General features: G+C 30.5%; 1 pseudogene; it reads right to left on the minus strand.

The window, feature by feature from the left end:
- Positions 1-349: 349 nt before the first annotated feature.
- Positions 350-2,799, minus strand: LOC129299560 (protein TERMINAL FLOWER 1-like; annotated as a pseudogene).
- Positions 2,800-23,221: the final 20,422 nt, after the last annotated feature.

Below are 23,221 nucleotides of genomic sequence, written 5' to 3' on the forward strand. Positions count from 1 at the left end.
AATTAACTTTTCTGGCCGTGCTAACCTTTGGAAATGGCTCACTCCACCCCCCCCCCCCCAACCAAAAAAAAAACAAACCCGGATTTTTCTTCAAAAGGCAAGTCAAACGTTCCATAGAAGCGAAACAAACATGTCATAGACATTACACAGAAGCAGATTCCTTACAGCGGTACGGCCAACTTGAATCGGAAGGCGAACAGACTGCTGCAACTACAAGAAGACGCAGGTGGTAATGCTGGGCCATTTATATACACAGGGAAATGCGGGTTACTATACTGATGGATACAACCACAGATCAGATGGAGGTGAGGAATGTTAGCCAATTTATTCATGAAATGCATCATTGTTCTCAGCGCCTTCTGGCAGCAGTTTCCCTCTGTGCGTTGAAGTAGACGGCAGCAACAGGGAGGCCAAGATTGTTCTGTGCAGCGAAATCCCGAGTGTGTTGAAGTGATCCCTTGAAGAAGACGAAGACAAAGAGGTTGCCCTCACACACTGCCTTCGATTCTGCTTGAACAGCACGAACACCTACCTGTGTATCCTATGTTTGGCTTCGGCATCTCATAGCTCACAACCCTTTTCCTGTATTATTTTTCAACATACAACAAGAAAAGAAACCATCAGTCACCTTAGCGTTTGTCCTGCGCAACTTCTGCTACAAACCAGTGAGAGTGAGTGAGTGAGTCTATACCAAAATGTGGCATCCGTCGTCCCTGGAATATCTGTCACCATCCTGCCAACATCAAATTCCAAGTCAGCATTCTCCCACACCGTCCCTTTACCTCTTACACATACTGTATTCACTGCCACTACTTGTTTACTTTTCTCCTGTCCTTTCCCCTCAATCGCATTGGTCTGAATTGAATTGGTTGTCATGACACTTCGAGGCCTGTGTACTTTCGTCATGGGCCACAGTCTCAATTCATGAACAGGGATGCCTATATCAAGCTAGTTAGGCTGTATTTGAAGTCGCTTATTATTACGCATGTACTGTCTCTTCAGTTTTATTTATGAAACACTTTTTTTAAAAAAAAAATTTATTCAAAAAATAAAAATAATTTATAAAAATTAAACTAATTTTTACTTTTACCTCTTCTTAATTAAAAATAATATTTAATATAATTATATTATTATTTAAAGTTAAATATAAAATAAAAATGTCTTTCACTTTTTATAATATAAAAAAAGATAAAAATGGCTGGTTGAAAATGTCACGTAAAAAGACAGAAGGAGTATATGGGAACCAATAGGCACGTGCTCCCTCGCTCGCTTTGTCTCCATCGACGTATGTGTAACTTACAAATAAAGGCGCGTAATCTAAGGCCCTGTTTGACTTGTGAATGATTAGTATTTTACTTCTCTTCATTTCATTTTTACTGAAGAAATAATCCTTACTAAAAGAACATTCCAATACAGATGCGCAGAATAATAGTTTGAAAATCCTCCCTCAACGCGGGCCCAAGTCTAATTGATCCTTGCCGTCTTATGCTTTAAAGGATTCAAAACTTCATTGAAGATAAATCCATTAATACAACATTTACATAAAACCTTTAACTAGTCTAAAATAACATTCATATATATATATGTATATATTTGTTTGTGCTACCTTTTGTGCGTGTGAGATCTTTTCTATTCTGCTTTATATTACTCTAATCTAATAGGCCAAAACATTCTATTGGCCAAAATGGGTCTAAATTAACACGAAGCCAAACTACTCGAACTAAACAATTATTTTCATTAACTGATCAACTAATTAGTTTTATTCCCCTGATTAAATAAATAGTCTTTTTTCTGACAAATGATTTGATTGATTGCCCCAAACTATCAATCACACAAAATTGTTCAACACCCCTAAAAATGGTTGTTGATTCGTCACTTTATGAAGAGTAGTAAGTAGTTTCAAACGAACAGTCCTGTATATTTCAGGTTTCTCAAAAACACACGGAGCCGAAAAGATCATTTTAAACACCAAATCTCATATTTCTTTGTAATTATTGGGCTAAAAAAGTGTTTTAACATATTTCTTCGATAGTTAAATAACAAAGTGTATGAAAGTATGCTTCGGAGAAAAAAATATACTGTGTTGATACATGAGATACAGCTATATATAATGACTGCCAATATACACAAGCTAGGGGAAGATGAGAAAATGATTCTTCTATACACGACAGGCAAACCTTTTTTGTGTGTATGATAATTACTTAAAATTTACCTGGCACTTGTTTTGACAAAATTAAATAGTAGAAGGCAACCGTTTGCGCGTGCGTGTAGACGATAATAAAACTAAAATTTGGCATAAGTCTTGAGAAAGTTCACAGTAAAACATTGAGCTCATACCGCACGTAACTGTATTTTGCTGGTTCAGCTTGATGAAAAGGATTACCAGTGCAAGTGTTCCCTGAGATAAGGATCGCTGGGGCCAGGGACGTCGGGATCAGTCATCACCTGCAATGATAGGGGGAGACAAATGAACAGCTCAAGCTCAATATATAGCAGAGCATAGAGACCATCCCAGCGCAGCAGGAGAATGATATCAGAAATTTAATCATATATGTGAAAAAGAAAGAGAGGGTTTAAATAATTGTTGGAAGAAGAAAAGAGAAGACTCACAAGCGTATAAAAGGACCTCATATCGAGTCCATCAATCTCAACCTGGGTCTGTGGTGACAGAGAAGGGAAGAGCTCACTAACCATTGAAGATTTGCTTCTTGTTGTAAGAGACCGCCATGTTCACGCTGGGGCTGAAGGAATCAAGTACGTCTCCTATCACTCTCCCACCATCAGAGGTTCTCTTGCCATATTATATTCCACTTTCAGGAGCAACAAGAGAAACCCAAAGTGGGTAGCCACAGAGAGAAATGATGGGACGAGTTGAATATGGGCATATGAGCTAAAAATTCTGCTAGCTGGGCACGATGAGGTGCAAGAGTTGAGTGTATTTATAGTGCTTTTGAAAGTAACGAGACGAGCGAGTGTAGCTAGAGCTTGAAATAAGAGTTCGAGCCCAGAAACTTAGAGACCCTATTTAAATAAGGGTTCGGGCTTTGAAAATAATTTTTTTAAAGTAATCAGGCTTAAAGGCTTGGCCCTGATAAGCCCTATAAAAAAAACTCAGACTCGGGGGGCCGGTCCCTTCAAGCCCTGTTATATTATTATTTATTATTTCCTGGTGAAACATGTGTTAAAGCCAATGCCCTACTCACCTAATCCTACACACATATATTATTATAATTTTAATTTATTCTAAAATTGATTTAATATAATTTAATAAATATCAGTGTATAGTATAAAATTCCTGATATTTTTATTTTCTATAATTATTATGTTTGTATATTATAAAAAAATGAATTATTTTTTAACCAAGATTTAAATTTTATTACTAGACTTCTAAATATGTGTTGTTTAATTTTTAAAAAATTATGAGAATTTATTTTTTTTAATTTCAGAATATTTTAATTAATTTATAATGTTTAATTTTATTTTAATTTTTATTTTTTTTAAAAAGGGCTTACGCGCCCGGCCCTGAGCTCTTCACATAAGGGCCGGGTTTGAGAAAATGAGGTTCAAAAGAAGGAACTGAGCTTTAGGGCTCAGGCCCTTAAGGATCGAACCCGCTTGTATTTCCAGCTTTAACTGTAAACTAACCAGACTTAGAAATGTATGGGAATGGAACCCACCACATTTCAACCGAATGTTTCTGCCACCGTCATATTACTCTCTCTTCCTCTACCCCCATGCCCCAATTAGAGCCTAGATTCCCTGCATGTCTCCAGTCTAGCAGAAAAGACTAAATAATACATGGGAGGATGATATTAAAAAAATAATAAAAAATTCTTTTAAAATATAAAAATAATAATTTAATCTCTGTCATAAATTTTTAAAGTTTTAAAAATTATTAATAAATTTATATAAATTATTAAATTATCTTTATTAAAAATAAATGATTCACAACTTTCTTTCTTATATTCACAACTATTTTTTATATTCATAGCAATGCAATAGCAAATAAAAATCTAACATGCGAAGTTATAATTTGTTGTTATATTGTGCGAATTAAGAAAAAAAATTGTGAATATAAGGAAAAAAAATTATAAATTATTTATTTTTATAAGAGCAATTTGATAATTTATATAATTTATTAATGATAGAAAAGTTTATAGGGACTTCAATAATTATGATATTTTGAAAGATCAAAATATCATTTATATATTTTAGAGAAATTTTTTTGATCATTTTCCCATAATAAAACCCCTCCAATCATATAAATAAAAATTTTATTTGTCACAAAAATATTATATTCTATTAAGGTTTATAAAAAATTTGTGTCCATAAATTTTAAAGTAAAAAAATAATTTTATCTTTATTAAAAATAATAAGTCTCAATCACAATTTTTATTTAAAGAATAATAATTTTGTTTTGTGAAACATAGTAGTTGAAAAAAATTATAATTGTTAAGTATAATTTCTGTCTCAAAATAATGAATGCCAATCAAAACCTTTGCTTAAAGAATAATAACTTTTGTTTTAAAATAAAAAGAGTTGAATAATAAATCAAACTTGTCAAGTGTAATTTATGGTATGAAAATAAATTCTCAAAATAACAAGTCCCAATCATAAATTTTATTTATAGAATAATAGCTTTTATTCAAATAATTGTAAGAATTAAACAAAAAACTATAACTTATTCATATGAGTAAAATGGTTGTTTTTAATTTAAAATTTATTGATACAAAAGTCCTTAAAAATTTTAATAAAATTATAACATTTTACAGGGATCAGATTATCATTTATATAATTCAAGAAATTTATTGTCATTTTTCCTTTTATCTATCCTTTAAATTATATTTAAGTAGTTTACTTTTTATTATTTTGTAATTGAAGTTTGTATTTTTTTAAAGGAATATAATAATTAAGTTTATATCTACATGTGTCATGGTATTTTTGTTAAAACAAAAAAATATATATAATATAATTTAGAGGAAAATATATCATTAGTTGTGAATTTTTCAATTATTAAGTCCGTAAATTTTAATTTGTAACAATTCAATTCTTATAATTTATTAGCTTAAAAAAACCTCAATTATTATAATTACTTAGTATAATTGAGCCACTATAATTCATTAACTCAATAAGCTACAAGAAATATATATATTAAGTCAAAATTTAAAATTAAATTAATAACTAAAAAACATTTAGGGATTAAAAATATTATTTTTTTAAAATAACCAAAAGTTTATCTTCAACCCTCAAACTAACGATTGAAAAGTATACCTTATCTGTTACATAAATTTGAAGCAAATTTTAAGCCTTTAAAATACCTATTCATCTATACTGGGTTTTTCAAGAAAATATTTTACTTGTTTCATAAAAATTGGTATTTTATTAATTTTATTATGGGTATTGAACATCCTAAATCTCAAATTATTACTTAAATAGCATCCTGAGATCTAAACTCTTAAAATAAGCATCTTATACTCTAAATTATTACTCAAATAATAAATTACCCCCCTATTAATTATCATATAACCACCGTTACTTTTGACTTTGTAGAACCCATTCAAAGGCTAATGTAACACCATTCTCCTATTAGTGCATGGCATGCTAATTGGGCTACATAACAATCAATGCTGTACGAATAAACAACAGAGGGGTAATTTGCTCAAAATTTAAAAGTCAAAGAGAGTTTTTTCTCACTACAAGAGTTCGTAGTCCAAAATACTTTTTGAATATAATTTAGGGTTTAAGATGCATATTAACCCTTTTATTATTTACTTTATGAGATTTTACTAGGTTTCTTATATATTTAGATTTTCTTTCCCAGTAAACTCTTTAGTTGGATATCAAAAAGTTAAAAATGGGAGATTTTGCTCTCCACCCTATGCTTGCTTGGCAAAATGAAGAGGGGCATTCCCCTCCCTTCACCATTTATTTTTAAAAAAAAAGTCATGGAAATAAAATTGAAATATAAACTATTTATTGAGCTTTTCTAGTGCTATGCATCTGGTGCATCAATTTTAGGGCATATGAAGGGTTGGTTCAAATAATCCTAACCATATATTTGATTAAGGAAATCAAACACCGAAAAAAATATAGAAATGTACAGCAAAACTAAAACAAAGTGCATAGACTTAAAATTGTATTTTACCATTTGATTATTAAATCTTCATCTCATCCATAAATATATTTAATTATATATAGGGCTAAAGTATAAATCTACCTTTAATGTTTCCAGTCAGGCACACCTCATATCTTGAAGTATTTTTTGGCACAATTTGACCCCCAGTGTTTTTAATTTTGATATAATGTTTCCCCACCGTTAGGTTTGACTAGGTTAACTGTTGTTTGACCATTAATCCCAATTTTGGCAGCTATGTGGCATATTTTTTTAAAAATTAAAAGTTAAAAAAAAGACCCAAACTTAAATGGCTTGCCACTATAGCCATCTCTCATCTTCTCGTTCTACCTTACTCTCTCTTTCAAACCCAGAACTTCCTCATGATCTAAACCCAAATCTTATTCACAAATCCTCACCTCCTCCTCCTCATGCTGTTGTCAGTATGAGCTAGCTTACCATTCATTCATTCACAACCCTTGGTTCACATAGTCATTAGAATTTGTGGCGAATTCACGAAGATAGATAGTATGTCAACGAGTCAGAGAAGCTATTCTTCTTTCTTAACTTCTACCTTCATGTTAGACCTTTTTTTTCCTTGGCTTCCACCTTCACGAATCCACTCACCTCTTTCATCCATTGTGACATTAAACAGAACTTTTAGATTCAGGGATTTTATACGTTCAGCTAAGACAGCCACTTGAGCTTTCTCAAATCGACCCCCACACCATTTTTTGCTTCAAATTTGATCATTCTAGGCCACTATCGCTTTGCCTCTCTTCGATGTTGGCTCCCTCCTTGCCTCTTGTCCCCTTTCTAATTACTCACTTGCAAAGTTTTACCTAACTTAAAGGTTGAAGGTTATCTCTTCTGGTTGAAGTATTTGGGTTGATGATTTCTAAGCCACTGTTTAGGTTGAGGGTTGTAACATCCTAGTTTTTTAATTCCCTAATTTACAAAGATTAATTAGAATAATTAAATAAGTTGACGTGGTGTGTGATCAAAGGAGAATAATAAATGTTTTTAGTTGAAATTTCGGAAACAATTTAGTTCAAAGTGAAATTGGGTCACTTTAAAGAAAAACAAGTTGAAAAGTTTCTGTGCCACATGCCGTGACGCATTGGGATAGGTGCCGCAGCACATGATGTGAATTCGTCAGAAATATATCATGAACTGATGTGAAAAATAGAAAGGAATGGAGAAGCTCATATTTGCTCTGTAGGGCATGACCTAGGGGAGGATTTGAGAAAGTTTGAAGCTTCAAATCATCCAAGATAAGATTCTTAAACCCTTTTTTTCCTTTTTTCTTCTATTTTCTAAAGGATTTGAGTAAGGGTTTAGATGAGGATGGTGATTTCGATCCATATAAGTTATGAGTCTGAATTCATTGACTCAAATGGAATTAATATGAGTTATTTAAAGTATTAAATCTAGTATTAATAATTTTGGTGACTGTTGGATAATGAGTTCCATAAATATTTAAAAATGGATATTAAATCTGTCATCATTATGGTTGTTAAGGTCTTAATGGCAATGTGGGTATTCAATGAAGTTATATAATATTAATATAAATAATAAACTTAATGGACAGGTCCAAATGTAAGCAATGTAGGCATTAGGTAATCTAAAAAGGAAAGATTAGAGTTGAAATGTGTGAGATTGAAAATGTTAATGAAGTTAACTTGGTAAATCATAGATTAAGCTCTTGAGCACCTATTTTGGCTTTGGAATTCAAGCTTAGAAGCTGTTATATTGAGAGCCAAACTTTGAACATCTCAAGGTTTGAGATAACTGAGGGAACCTTATTCGTGTAGTTATTTATTAGTTGTAATGTGAAGTGAATTGTGTGTTAAACATGCAAATTTTGACTTGTGAATGAGTACATCATGCGATGAAAAACCCTTTTGCGTGAAAGTTGTGAAAAGTAGTTAAAATGTATTTGGATGTCCAACTTCCTGACATGACTTATTTTGAAAGTAAAACTCATGCCATTAGCTAGTTCATAAGAAGGGCTTTTCATAGACACGTAAGTTATGTCATGCGGATGTCGGACAGAGAATTGGGACGCATATGAAATTCTCCAATTTTGCTGTCAAATGGTAGTAGAATCTGTTGATATTTTCACACAACATGCCATGGCGTGTGGCACATAAAGCAACACATCGCTGCGCAACATGTATGAGCTACAATGCATTGTTTTGTTTCATAGCAAACATATTTTTCAACTGATTTTGATTTCTTTCACTCCCCCGAGGTATCTCATGGTTCCGTAACTTATTTTTACTCTGATATATAAGATTATGATGGTTTGAATTCATTTTGATTGAGAGAACTCGGGATTCCTTGATTTTAAACAAAAACTTAGTAATTTCCTTTATGGGTTAATCTTTTATTTACCATGAGTTTTATTGGTTAATTGTGTTTATTAGAGTGAGATTTTACAAAGGTTCTCCCCTCTGGTTTGAAATTTATCTAACTTAATTTTTTGATTGAGATTCATTTAAGCGCTTGACTAACTTGATTAGCATAATTTTCTTTGAATCAATTAATTTATATTTCTGAATGAGTTTGTCTTCTTCTTATGGATTCAATCTGACGGCCCATATTATTGGTTTATGGAAGAAGAAGTTTCTTCTTGTCGCATATTATTGCAGATGAGAACGAGATTCTTCCTTCTTTGATGCCAACGATGGGAATGGTGCTTGAGACGATGAGAACGAGATGTGTCTTCTTCATCCCAATCGTTGTCTTAATGAATCTAACCCTAGAATAGAAGAAGAAAAAGAAATTGGTTTTGAAAATCTAACTCCAAGGTTAATTTTAGTAATCTAAATTTGAGTTTTGGTTTCAAAATATGAATCTAAATTTGATTTTCAAATCAATGCAATATGATTTCTCTAGACGTGGTTTTCAATTTTTATTGATTTTTTGCTTTTAAGAGTTTAATCTGGATCTAAATTTACTAGAGTGGTTATTAGTTTAATATGAATTTCAATCTGATATGGATATGGTCCTGAGTTTCCATCAATTTGTAATTGATCTAAGAAAGGTGGATGAACAAGGTGATCTTGTGGTTCTGAGGGATGGAAGGAAGAAGAAAAAGAATCCAAAAAATAACTACATGAACTTCCATGTGTCAATAGGGCATAAAAGGTCAAATTTTTGAAATTAACGGTTAAAGTAGTTAAAGGATAACGGTAAGGTAATATTGTATCAAAAAAAAATATTGAGATCAAATTGTGTCAGAAAATACTTTAAAATGTGAAGTGTGCCTTGGTAAAAACATTAAGGGTGGATTCAAACGTACCGTTTTATGATTGCATTAAACAAATTGAAGTTGTTCTCCTCTCCTCGCCTCCCCTTCCTTTTATTTCCCATGACCCCTTCCTTCCATGCCCGAAACACTACACGAGTGGAATTTTTTTTTTTTTTTAACCTGGCAAACTACACAAGTGGTTTATTTAGCATTGACCTATTCCTTTGTTTTCCTTCAAAAAACAAAATTAGCATTGACCCGTGAAATAGAATCGTGTCCATCGTGTCTGTGGATCCTGATAGACCACACACGAAGGAGTGGGTCCCGCGGATCGGTTCTGATTGGCTGGGCTACTGGAGAGATGAACATTTGTGATCAAATAAAACAATGGTGAGAAAAGCATGTTGGCCTCTGGTGTAGTATATATAATAATAGAGAATAATATAGGCGGGGTCAGAAAAGCATCATTTTCGTGTACGGTTTTTTATATCTGTAAATGGTGGGTCCTTTCTTTGCAGGTCGACACTGCCACGGGTCACATGTCTTTCCCATGCGTTACTATGTGTGATAGACCATTTGCAAAGCTTGTAGGATTGCTTCTTTCTTCCGCATTTCCATCTCACTCACTCTCTCGGTAATAGTCACGTGGAGCTTCTCTGTCTATCGCCTCGTTTCTAGAGAACTTTCCTTAGTTTCGCTCACTCGCTTTCAAACTTAAGAATATTGCTATATTTGACTATGAGATCCCCCCCCCCCCAAACCCTTCACTCTCATCTCTGTAGATTCTTTGAGCTAGCTAGGGCATAAAGGGACTCCACAATGGATGCTTGAGGTGACGATGCCGTGAGTAGTGAAGGTCATTTCAGAATAAAACTGACTCTGAGATTCAAACAAGTTCCGAGACTGGAAACTGCACGCAAGTGGAGCTACTCCTAATGGAAAACTCCCGTTTGCATTTTCCTATGTGCTTCTTTGCTTTTTTTGCCTGAGGATCGGTATATTTACGTGTGCGCTTGTAAAGGTCCAAAATACTCTTCAAATGCATATTTAATTCACTGTGAGATGCTTGAAAAGATTGGAAATTCCAAGCAAAATATAACATCTTTTTGTTAATTAAGAAGTAGGGATTTATAGACTGAACGAGAATTCATCAAATTAATCTGTATATAGTGTGTGTGTGTGTGTGTGTGTGTGTTGCATTTTTTTGTAAAATCTTCGGTACGTGATGGGATAATGTATAGTAAATCTTCTTTCAAAATTTATTATTGTACATAAAAAACTGGGAAAATATCACCTAAGGACCCTTAAAGAAATTTTATATCAGCTGAGGGCCTTAAGATTCTAATATTACGCCACACTTCCATGGTCTTAATCTGAAAATAAGTTTTTGGGAGAAGAGACCTAATCACCTCTAATCTAAAAATGTTCTAACTTGTTCATTTTTGAAAGCTGGCTGTTAATTGTAAAGGGTTATTATCAAAACTTGAATAGATATTTATTTATATAAAACTAACATTTGTCCAATTCATCTTGTTCTATCAATATTTTTCAACTCATTTATTTTTAAATAAATTATTATTAATTATGAATGAGCTATTGTCAACAAATGAATAGATATTTATTTATGCAAGATTAAAACTTGTCTAATTTAATCTATAATATCAGTTTTTTTAATTTATTCATTTCTAAATGTGTTGTTAATTATAGATGAGTTGTCAAAATTCAATTAGACTATTATGTTAAACTTTAGAGGTGATTAGTCTTTTATAAAAATTTATTTTCAAATAAGTCTTATGAGATGCAATGCAATATCAGAACTTCACAGTTGTTAACTGATACAAAATTTTTCTAGGATGCTCAGCCGATATTTTACACATCGATTTCTAAAAGCTTCATTTTAAATTACCTGTAATGACTTTAATTACGTGTTCAGTATCAACGATCTTTACCCTGTCCAATGCTGCACAGGCTTTATATTTATATTTATAAAGAATATATGTGTAATAATTTAACAATTTTTTAACTTAAGTTCAAGATTCAATACTTCTAACCGTCATAAATAAGTAAATAATATTATATTATTTACATGCATTAACATGCATCATTATTAATTTGTTTGTTTCAATGTATTTGGAAAGATGGGACGGGACGGAGCAGGGACCTCTCCGTTCCCCCCCCCCCTTCTCGATCCTTCGCGTTCTTCTCATCCTTCATTAATTATATAATTAAAAAATTTTATAAACGGTGCAGATTGAAAAGTGGAGGGAAAATGGGGCAAAAAAAAAAAAAAAAAGGAGACGCCCTTGGTCTAGGATGGGACTACTTAAAACGAGAATAACCATAATTTAGAAAAAATCCCGAATCTTCTAGAAATTTTCAGCTGATTAGTTAACCGTGTCTTGAATAAAAACCAGCCAAGTGTGATTAAATTAAAAAAAATGTATCATACATAATTGCTCTGGGATAAGAGTGGAATATGTCCCCGGTTGTGGTTGTAGTATTGTGCCCATATAGATGGACTGGAGGCAGCATTCCCTGAGCAAGCATGCATGGTTGCAATGACAAATATAATATTTATTCAACCATACGACAGGTACATCGATGGGGCCTGGGGGACCTTTCTCCAGGAAAAAAAAAAAAAAGGAACATAATATCCACCAAAAGAAAACGGAAAATTTGTGGTCGAAATATCATATTCAGCGTAAGATGTAAAATAACTCTTAATAAATATGATGGGTTTGGATTAATGAGGATTTAAATTTAAATTAAATTAATTTTTTATTTAAATACATAAAAATTTATGAATTTAACTATTTTAAATTATAATTTTTTTTATAATTTTAAAATTTTTTATACCTAATCACGTGAAATTTTAGTTACTTTAAATGTACTGTTTTCTTATCGTTTTTACTATTAATATATTGATAATTCTTATATTGTATTAATTAAAAATTAAAAATAAACTCAGTAATTTTATTTTTTTATTCTTGTTTTTATCTCAATTTATTCCTCTTTTTCGTTTAAAATTTTTTAAGCTTCCAAATAAAACATTTTAAGTACATAAATTTTAAATATAATATTTGAGACACAAGATTTTAATTATTATGTGCAACTTAAAAAATTATATACTTAGATCTATATATTTAAAATATTTATTTTTTATTAAATTAAAATATGTGTATTTATTATAAATTATTTATTTTATATTAAAATTTTATTATTAATATATTAAATATTACATAACTTGAATGAAAATATATTAAATATATAAAAATAAATATAAAAGTGTGGGTCCTTACAAAAATTGTGCAGCCAAAGAGCACATTAGCTTGTATCGTGTTGTCTTGTCAATCCGCGGAGTCTATTTTGATGGGATAAATATGCTACTGAGAAATATTTTCTCAAAAGGAATAATCAGGCTGAGCTGTAAATTGCTAATTCATACTCCCTCCGGTCCTATTTATAGGTCCAATTTTAGAAGGTATATTTAGTTCCATTTATAAATTACGGTGCGTCTTTTTAAATAATATTTGAAAGGTATTTTTAAAATTACCCTTCATGAAAGAGAAAAAGTAACAGAATATTACTTTTTAGATTTGTTATATAGGGGCATGTTTGAAATTTTACTTACTTTTATTCCTTATATTTTTATTGTATTGGTATTGATGAGGTTGGTAGAAATAACTTATAAATAGGACCGGGAGGAGTATCATATAAAACACGTACGGGTACGGCTCTTTCAAATGTCAATGTTGTTCAAGATAACATACAGTTCAATCTATGGATATAGCTGTTGACGAGAAGGTTCCAGATCGGGGAGATCAGGCTAAAATAACTAAAAACTCTAAAAAGAGATAATATCTGTTGCGAACACTCGTAAAAACAAATATAAATAGATTAAAGAATAGGAAAAAAGTCAAGACTTAGATTGCTATGTTTTGAATCCATGTCGGTACAATTTTATTAAAACGGAACATGGATGATACAAGTTCATGTCAATACCATTTCAATTGGACGGAAACATAGAAGCCAGATGTCCCATCAAAATTCAAATACACTTTAAATTGTTCTTCTTCTTTTTTTTGGGTAGACAAATACACTTTAAATTGCTGTTTGGAGTCCAGGAATTTCAAATGAAAAATTTCCTAGTTCCATAATTAAGTACTGTGATGTTACGAGTTTCTTACATTTTATGGATATTTTAGTTTATTGTGAATGTGAATTTAAATTCGATGTGCGCATACATCGATTTTACGGGGGCAATAGCAAAGCAATGTTTTTGTTTTTTTTTTCTGTTTTTTGTTCTTTGTTTTTTGTTTTTTAACGAGGATCAACTGCATTTATCACATGCAAGCACATCCAAATTCACACACAACTGCATTATTCCGATAACTCCGAAGACGGAGTTGAATATTATACATTATCTTCAATTTGATTCCATCTTTGATATTGTTGTCTTGGCCATGCCTATATTTTTTCCCCCTCGGTGCAGTGTTCAACGGTACGATATGCTTTCTAGTCATGATTGCACTGAGTTTTGCTAGCGAAGCGTCGATTTGACAGATACATATTATCACTGTGGTTTTGTGTTCTGTGATCTGTAAACCATGGAATAACCCCCTCACTCCCTCATTAATTCATGTACTGACCCCACTAAATAATTACCCCCCAAATTGATATATGGTTACGTTTTGCAGCTAATGACATGAAATACCTTCAGTTTTGTTTATAAGTTATTTTTAATATATTTTATTAAAATTAAAATTTAAAATTTTATTAATTTTATTTTGCAATTTTATAAGTTTCTATCCCTATCTCTAATAAGGACAAGACAATTATTTTTGAATTTAATAAAAAGAAAAAGGTAAATATAATCATAGAAAATAGTAATAAAGTATCTTAAAGTCAAAATTAATTTTTTTCCTTTCTATCTCATTAATAAAACTAAAGCAGCACTCATAATGTGGAATTGTATGGAGAAGTTAAAAAAAAAAATAACGTCATGAGATGTTTGATTCTGAAAACTTTAATGAAATTTGAAATATTAAGTATAACAGGGGCAAAAGACTAAAATAGATTTTGACACCATAGAATAAGCATATATGATGTGACCCGAAAAAAAAAAAATCTGTCTTTGCACTTTTGGTGGATGACAAATTAAAAAATAACAAATCATAAAAATATAATAAATGTTTAAAAATTAAATACATAGAATAATATACCTCAAGTAAAATGAGCAAAGGCGTGTAATGTGGCTCACATTGAAGGGTAGTTTCGTAAGAAAAATAACGTTTATAAATAATTTAAAGTATTTTTTTTTAACTTAACAAACTAATCCTTTAAAATGAGTTGGTTTCTTACTTTATACACGTGCACCTACCATGAACATCGACCATTTCCATTAATCCCCATCCCATTTCCAGTTATGTGTGCTTGAATGGGACGAACCAAATGAGCTATTAAATTTAGACCTAACAAGTTAACATGTATGTGTGTATGAAAATGCGGGTATATGTGCCTTTTTTTTCTTGTCAAATGAAAAGAACTAGATTAGAGGTAAAACTCAAAAAGAAGAACTAGAGAAGCAACACGGTCAAAACTCAAAAGTAAAAAAGTTTGGGTTGGGTGCTAATCACAGTGATTATCACTGTGATGGCATCCAAATCACTCAGATTTTGAACTGGTTGGTTCAAATTTAATACATTATTATATATATATATATATATATATTATATTTTTTAAAATAAAAATTTATAAAAATTATAAAATAATTTTGATATTTTTATTTTTAATATTGTTTATATTTAATTTGGAGAGTTTAATTTAATATTAAAATTTTTATAATTAATGTATATTAACTATTTATATACTATGCACAGTTTAAATTTAATCCGGATAGTTAATATATAGTAATTATAAAAATTTAATTAATAAATTGACCCTTCTAAATTAAATCTAGATGATATTAAAAAAATTATTAAAATTATTTTATTATTTTTATATTTTTTAAACATAATATATAATAATGATTTATATTTGGATCATTTAAATTTTGATTAGGATAGTTCATATCATTACAATAATAAATATTATTTAAATTAAAATTTAAATGATTTAAATTTTATTGCAGTGATGAGTCCAAAGTAAAGTAATGAAGCTTGGCATGAGTTTTCAAACAACTGACGTGCTTGCACTTCATTGGTTGTTAGTATTTGGGCCTCGGGGCCTGTCTTAAGATCAAGCCGTGTCGTGTTTATGCTCTCCATGCTGGACACCATGCTCTTTTCTTTTTTGTTTTTGTTTTTTTTTTTAATGAACGAACAAGCTCAGAGGAGATGTGTTGTGTTGGTCATGTGTGACATTTATTATTACAGAACACCAAAAGGTTTGAATTCTTGGTTATAAGATGTGAAGAATGTAACTTGTCTTTCAAACTCTATGCAGTATACTGTGTACATAAATCTAAATCTAGTCAATTGCAGATCATGATTGAGATATAAAGTCAATGCAGGGTTCCAGACCACTAATTTTTTCTTTGTATTTTTTTTTCAATATTACTTCCACTACGTATATCGGACAGGAAAATAATTTCTCTACTACTCAGACCTCAAAATCAGCAAGACCACTGCTGCCTTGATTGCTCAACAACGAACAAGATCTTTGGTTATTCAATGGCGTGTGTCACACGTGTCTCTAAAGTGGAAGATATTTTACACATTTTAAGAGATTGTAAGATTGTTCGAAATGTTTGAAAAAGGTTAATCCCTACAAAGATTGAACTCTGTTTTGAAATTTAACAAGCACGATTGGTTTTCTTGAAATCTAAACAGTAAGATGCATTATGAGTTTTTTCCTTGGACTACCATTTTGGGGGTTACTATTTGGTCTCTTTAGAAGCATTGTAATGATTATATTTTTAATAATGCTAACTCTAATCCCATTGAGTCAGTTAAGAAGAGCACTAGCTTTGCAAACTTTGTGCATAATAGTTGTTCTATGAAGTGATTCATATGGCATAATCCTGACCTGGTTAGAGGTTAGGTGGGAATGTCCACCTCATGGGTGGGTGAAATTGAACGTGGATGGATCAGTGCAAGGGCATCTCGAATGAGCAGGAGGAGGAGACTTATTTTGAAATGAAGATGGGAATTGGTTGGCTGGTTTCATGTGTGACTTGAGACATTGCTTTCCCTCAACAACTGAGTTGTGAAGCATTTATTATATGTTCAAGATTACAAAGGATTCGAATATGAAGAAACTCATTGTAGAAAGCGATTTGATTTCTATCTACCAACAACTGCAAGACCTCTTAGGCACCAATCAAATTAAGCATTGGCAACTAAAACATGGCATTAATTTTCTGGATGACAATGCAGAGATTTTGATCAAACATGTGCTTAAGGAGGGTAATGTTTGTGCGAATTGGCTTGCAAAGAAAAGTGTGAATTGAGCAGATGGATACATAGTAATGAAGGTTCCTTCTAATGTAATAGTTCCTTTGGTGAATTGAGATTCTTGAGAAATTTGAGTCCCTCATTTTGTGTACTAGTGACCAATTATGTTTGGGTTTTGCCTCGTTTTCTAACAAAAAAAGATAAAAGAAGGCATGGATAGAATAATATAAAATAGAAAGTTGTTGATAATAAGAATATAAATTGAAACAAATTAAGTGGCGAGAAAGAAATAGAATAAAGCAAATAAAAAAAAGAAGTATACAATAACAATAACGACAGTAAGCTTTTATCTCATTAGGTGAGATTGGCTACATAGATTGTAAGATGTCATTGTACCCTATCATTTACCAAGCTTTTAGAAATATTATTAATTAAGAGATCACATTCAACAACTTTTAAAAGTGTTCTCTTAGGCCTTTCTCTACCCCTCTTAACAAGGTTCAAAGTTATATGTTCTACTCTTCTCACTGGTGCCTCCCATGGTCTTCTTTGTAAATGCCCAAATCATCTTAAATGATTTTTTATCATTTTTTTCAATAGGTGCTACCTTCACTTTTTCGCACACGTGCTCATTTCGAATTTTATCTTTATGTGTATGTTCATACATTTATTGTAACATTTTCATCTCTGCTACTCCAACTTTATGCTCTTACTGTCTCATTAGAGCCTAGCATTCACTATTATATAACATAGCTGGTCTGATAGCAGTATGATAAAATTTTTCTTTAAGTTTATTAGACACTTTACGATCGCAAATAACTCCTTTAGCTTTTCTTTAATTAAACCATCCAACTTGAATCCTACGTGAAATATCCCCACTGATTTCACCATTATTTTGAATGATGGCTCTCAAATATTTAAACTTTTTCACTTGAGGTATAATTTAATCTTTTAATTTCACTTCCAAATTACTATCGATTAATCTCTTACTAAATTTAAAATATAAATATTCTATCTTATTCCTACTCAGACGAAAACCTTTCGATTCTAATGTCTTATTCCATAACTCAAGTTTACAATTAATCTCTTCTCTTGTCTCTGCTATAAGAACTATATCATCTGCGAAGAGCATACATTTGAACATTTCCCCTTAAATATGTTCCCTCAAAATATTTAGGACCAAGTTAAATAAGTAAAGACTCAAAGATGATCCTTGATGTAGTCCAATCTTTATAGAAAAGTTTTTTGTTTAACCACTGGATGTTCTTATACTAATTTTTAACCCCTTATACATATCTTGTAAAACTTTAATATAAGCAATCCTTACTCCTTTCTTTTTCAAGACTTTCCAAAATACTTCTCTTAGTATACGGTCATAGGCTTTTTTTTAAATTAATAAAAATTATGTACAAATTTTTATCTTTACAATGATATTTTTTCATTAATTCCTTTAATAAATAAATTGCCTCCGTAGTCGATATACTTAGCATAAAACTAAATTGATTTTTAAAAATATTTGTCTCCAATCTCAACCTATGCTCAATTATTTTTTCCCACAATTTCATTATATGACTCATAAGTTTAATCCTTCTATAATTAGTACAATTCTAAATATCCTCTTTATTTTTATAAATATGAATTAATATACTTTTCTTCCGGTCATTAAGCATTTTTTTGGACCATAAGAAAAAAATATCTCTCCTATTTTTTAAACGTATTAATAATATAGATGAGATGTCTTGCTTTACGTGCATAAAATTAGATTGCAAACCCAGTGCCATGTTAAATGTAAAACAACGAACGTTAAAAAAAGCATGAACTAACGTGTGGGAGAATGAATCACCAATTATTATTTTTTTTTTCTATTGGAAAAAGAATCACCGTAATCTTTAGAGTTGGAAGCCGTAACATTGTAGCCGGAAACGAAAAGAGAGACATATACTCTATAAAAGTGGGCGTGTACTGCTTATAGTATTTCCTATTATACCATAAAAAAACTAGTATTTATCATATATTTATTTTTATCGCGTGCATATTATTAAGAACAGTACTATTCTATACACAATATCACAATCAAGTACGAAATATAAAGACTTCTAATCATTATTACTATTAAAATTTTTTTATCATTTGTGTAAGATACAGGCACTACAAGAAAAAAATGAAATTAAAGACAAACAAATTCATCATTAATAAGCAAAATTGAAGATCTCTCTCTCTCTCTCTAAAAAATGCCTTTTATTAGTTGAGTCGTAATGATATTTTATTATTAATATAAAAAATTTAATATATATTACTTAATTAAAAACATATATTTAATTTAATATATTCTTTTATATATTTAATATATTATTATTTAAATATGTTGATAATATATATTATCATTCACACAATTAAAAAGTATAAATATATAATTCAATATTTTTTATTAGTTAATATCAATTAATATATATTATGAAAATAAATATTTTTGTATATTGTTTTATATTATATATGCTATCATTAAAATATTTTCATATGATAAAAAATTTATTTTATATTTAAATTTACATAATAAAATAAATAATTTAAAAAATATCATTTCATATTATATACTTTACTTACAATAAGAGACAAAATTATCTGCGTAATTATTTAATGTGGTAATGTTGAAGATTCTTCATGTAAATCTCTCTGTGTATATCATAAATTTTTTATTTTTATAAAATATTTAAGATCGTTTTATTATTTTTTAATTAAAAATGTATGTAACTAATGTAAAGATTTAGCAAAAAAAATTAACGAGGGATTTAAATCTGTCAATAAGTTTATGAAATTTAACAAAAATGCGACGATATCATGTGTCTATCACTAATATGTCACTAAAATTAATTAGTAATAAGTTTTAGTCCATCACAAAAATTCTGTTACCAGTGCCTATAATTAGTGATGGATTAAAGATTTGTTACTAAAAATTTGTCATTAATTTAATTTTTTAATAGTAAGACTATATTATCCATCAACATAATTATTTTTCTTGTTTTTTTTTCCTTTTTTAACGCCCTTATCATTTGTGTAAAATAATTATGCTTATTTTACTATCCATCAACATAATTACTTATTCTAGAAATTGAGAACTGGTGAATTTATTAAAGTTTATAGGTTTAATAAAAAATAAAAATGTTATATTTTGTAAAAAATAATAAGATAAACAAAAAATATAAATTTTTTTTTACCTAAATTCATGACCTCCTCTTTACTTAAATTTTTAGACCATATGATTATTATCATTTTTAACTCATGAGTTTAAGTAAATTTGTGACAAAAATATAAACTCACATCATAAACTTATATTGTAAACTCATAAGAGTTTACCTTTATTAAATTTTAATTTAATTTAAATATATTAAAAATATAAATTATTAAAATTAAATTCATATACATGGATAAATTATCATATACAAGACATAAAAATTTTAAAATATGAAAACTTATTTTTATTTTTTATTAATATTAATTTTTGCATTTCAAGTTTTTTTTCCTTTGAACCAAGTCTTCTAATTTTTATAAATAAAATTTTTGATATTATATAGTTAACTAGCTAAACTAAAAAAAAATTGACAAGCTTAATAAATTTAACCAAGCTTGCATATAGTTCGAATTTATGAATTATTTAATGTGATTTTGTAAGTTTGAAACGTAAAAATGATAAACTTAGAACTAAACTTGTAAGTTTAACTAAATTTGCATTTAGTCTAAATTTATGAGTGAGTTGACACGATTTTGTAAGTTGAAAATGTAAAAATGTTAAACTCGTAGAGTTAATTTGAGAGTTTGATAATTATACTTTCCACCCTTTCAAGGCTTTGATCTTTGTACTTTTTTTTATTTTTCATTTTTCATCTTTCTCTTTAGAAGTGTTCATGGGACAAAATGTAATGTCTGTCTTGATATTATCAGGACAACACTCATACACACCGTTGTGATAACCAGGATTAGCTAAATCTCAAATAAAAGTTATCACAACTTAAGAAAAAAACCAAACCACTTCAAAATAGGTTGAAACAAGTTATTTTTTCAAAATCTGGCCTATCTGTTGCAATGCGACTCAAGCCATGCCCATCGCAGTGGATGGCATAGAGAGTATAGTCCCTCAAAGGCCACTTGCGCTACGGCGCACGCCTAGTGTCATGACTGCAGATTCTATCATTATAGCTCTCTGAACTTCTAGAGCGTGCCGTTTTGCCATCCGAATTTAAGCGATTCAAGTGTCCATATGAAACTCTTCAAGCCCTCTAACTAATGGCACTAATCTCACATTCAAATGATTATTCATTAAAAAGATGGACACTTAAACCTGAAATAGTTTATTTCCACCACAAATTACACACAAAGGTGTCCAATTCACAATGCCAAATGCCATTAGCCCTAAAAACACTTTGACCACCTCAAATAAACCATACACAACATGCCAATTCATTCATTTATATCACACAAATAATCGTTCACACTCAAAATAACCATTAAACTCCCATTTAACAATAATACAAATGGGTGAATAAAATTTTGCACACATGTTAATTGGTCATTTTGGCACATAAATCATTTCAAATATATCACTTGTAATTATAACTTGGCCCAACACACATACTTAATCTGCAATATTAACCTTAGATTAAGATACGCACACTTATCATAATTCATACAAGTGAAACAAAATAATTTTATGTTCCTAAGTTGGCATTATATAATGGCAATATTCTTTATAATACTCAGAAAGAAAAAAAAGGAAGAGCTATACAACTATTGCTCTTCACTCTTTAGTCCCCCATTCCTTTCCTTTTCGCCTACTGGAGCCCTCACTTGTAAAATATAGTCACGAGATGAGATAAATATCTTAGTAACATAATAATTTACTACTATTAATTAACATACACAACCAAAAAAGAGTAAAGCTATAACACTCCAAATATATACTTTTAGTATATTACCACATATTTCTTTCAATATAAGTCATTTATCACTAGCGTGCTCATTCTACCATTCGAGATCACCCTGACTAAAACCATAGGCTCTTGGACCAAGTGTTCATTCATAATGGTCCGATCTCACATTTAGTGGTAGGATCACTCGACCAAAGGTGTCCCATTCCACTTTTAGACTATGATTTTCTCTTATCACACACAAATTGAGGTGTTATTATTCCAACACCACATCATTGATGTTAAACAGTGTTACTCTCCAACACCGTATCCCGTATGGATACTAAGAAGAAAATTTCCAACTCCATGCCTCACTACATACTAAAGAGATACATGCCATCTGGACTTTCACTACTCTTTCCTACAGGTGAATTTACACCCTCTAACAAGATCATGCTCACACTCATCGTATATAACATATATACACTTCAAATTTTCTGAATCAGGTCATATAAAACTGTCATTATTCTCATCATTCGCAAATAGTTTTTCATGCATAAAACCACATTTTACAATATGCAAAGTTATTAAAGTTCAAGTTCAAGTCAGCATATCTACTCACAAACAATTAAGTAATATAATCAATTAGTATAAATTATTCCATTACCTCAACTTTTTGTCACACAAAAGGGTTACCGTGACTCAACGTTAGCTCCACACTTCTATATGCATGAGGTAGCTCAAGCAACACTCAATCTACACAATCAAGTGACAACCGTCAATTATCACTCTGGATAAACCCTGAATTTTTAAGGTTATAAGTACTCATAACACTTAAATTCCTTTTCTAACAACATCAATCATTCCTAAACACTTTAACCATTCTATTAAACATCTCAACACACCAAAATTACTAGCCAAATCCCCAAATTGTCTCGAAACCTCTAGATTATGCTTAAGGTTCATCCAAACCCTCAACAAAAATTTTCAATCATCATAAAACTCATAAACTTAAGGTCAAAGGCTTGATTTAACTTCCCAGGACCTTAAATAAATTAATGGGTTCGGTCTAAACTCATAAAAACTGAAATTAAAGCTCTCATTGCCGCAAATGTCCAGATTTTCACATAATGAGGGAGAGGAAGAAGAAAGGAAAGCTTACCTAATGTATATGGAGCTTGTAAGGCCTCCAAAATTACATTAGAAGCAAGTGCTAGCAGCCACAAGTCTCTCTTCGTTATTCCTCTCGCGTTCATCCTTTCTACTCTTTTGATTTTCAGCTTGGTTCGCGATCTGATAAGTGTAGATTTTGCATGTGTATTTTGGCGCATTGACAAACCCGCTGCGGTGTATGGCACAGAAAATCTCACCAAATTAAACCCACTTCCATGCTATGGCTTGTTCAAATATTGACCTAGCCCTTTTTTTTAACACTGTTTAAGGATTTAAAAACTATATTAATCTCCCATAAACCTCATTAATCAATAATTTATTTAAATTGACTAATTTACCCTTGAAAACACTAAAAATTAAAAATTAAAAAACTTAGGATGTTACA

The sequence above is a fragment of the Prosopis cineraria genome, unplaced genomic scaffold, assembly GCF_029017545.1.
Source record: "Prosopis cineraria cultivar Desert tree isolate PC_DT_omini unplaced genomic scaffold, ASM2901754v1 PC1209, whole genome shotgun sequence".
Lineage (NCBI taxonomy): Eukaryota > Viridiplantae > Streptophyta > Magnoliopsida > Fabales > Fabaceae > Prosopis > Prosopis cineraria.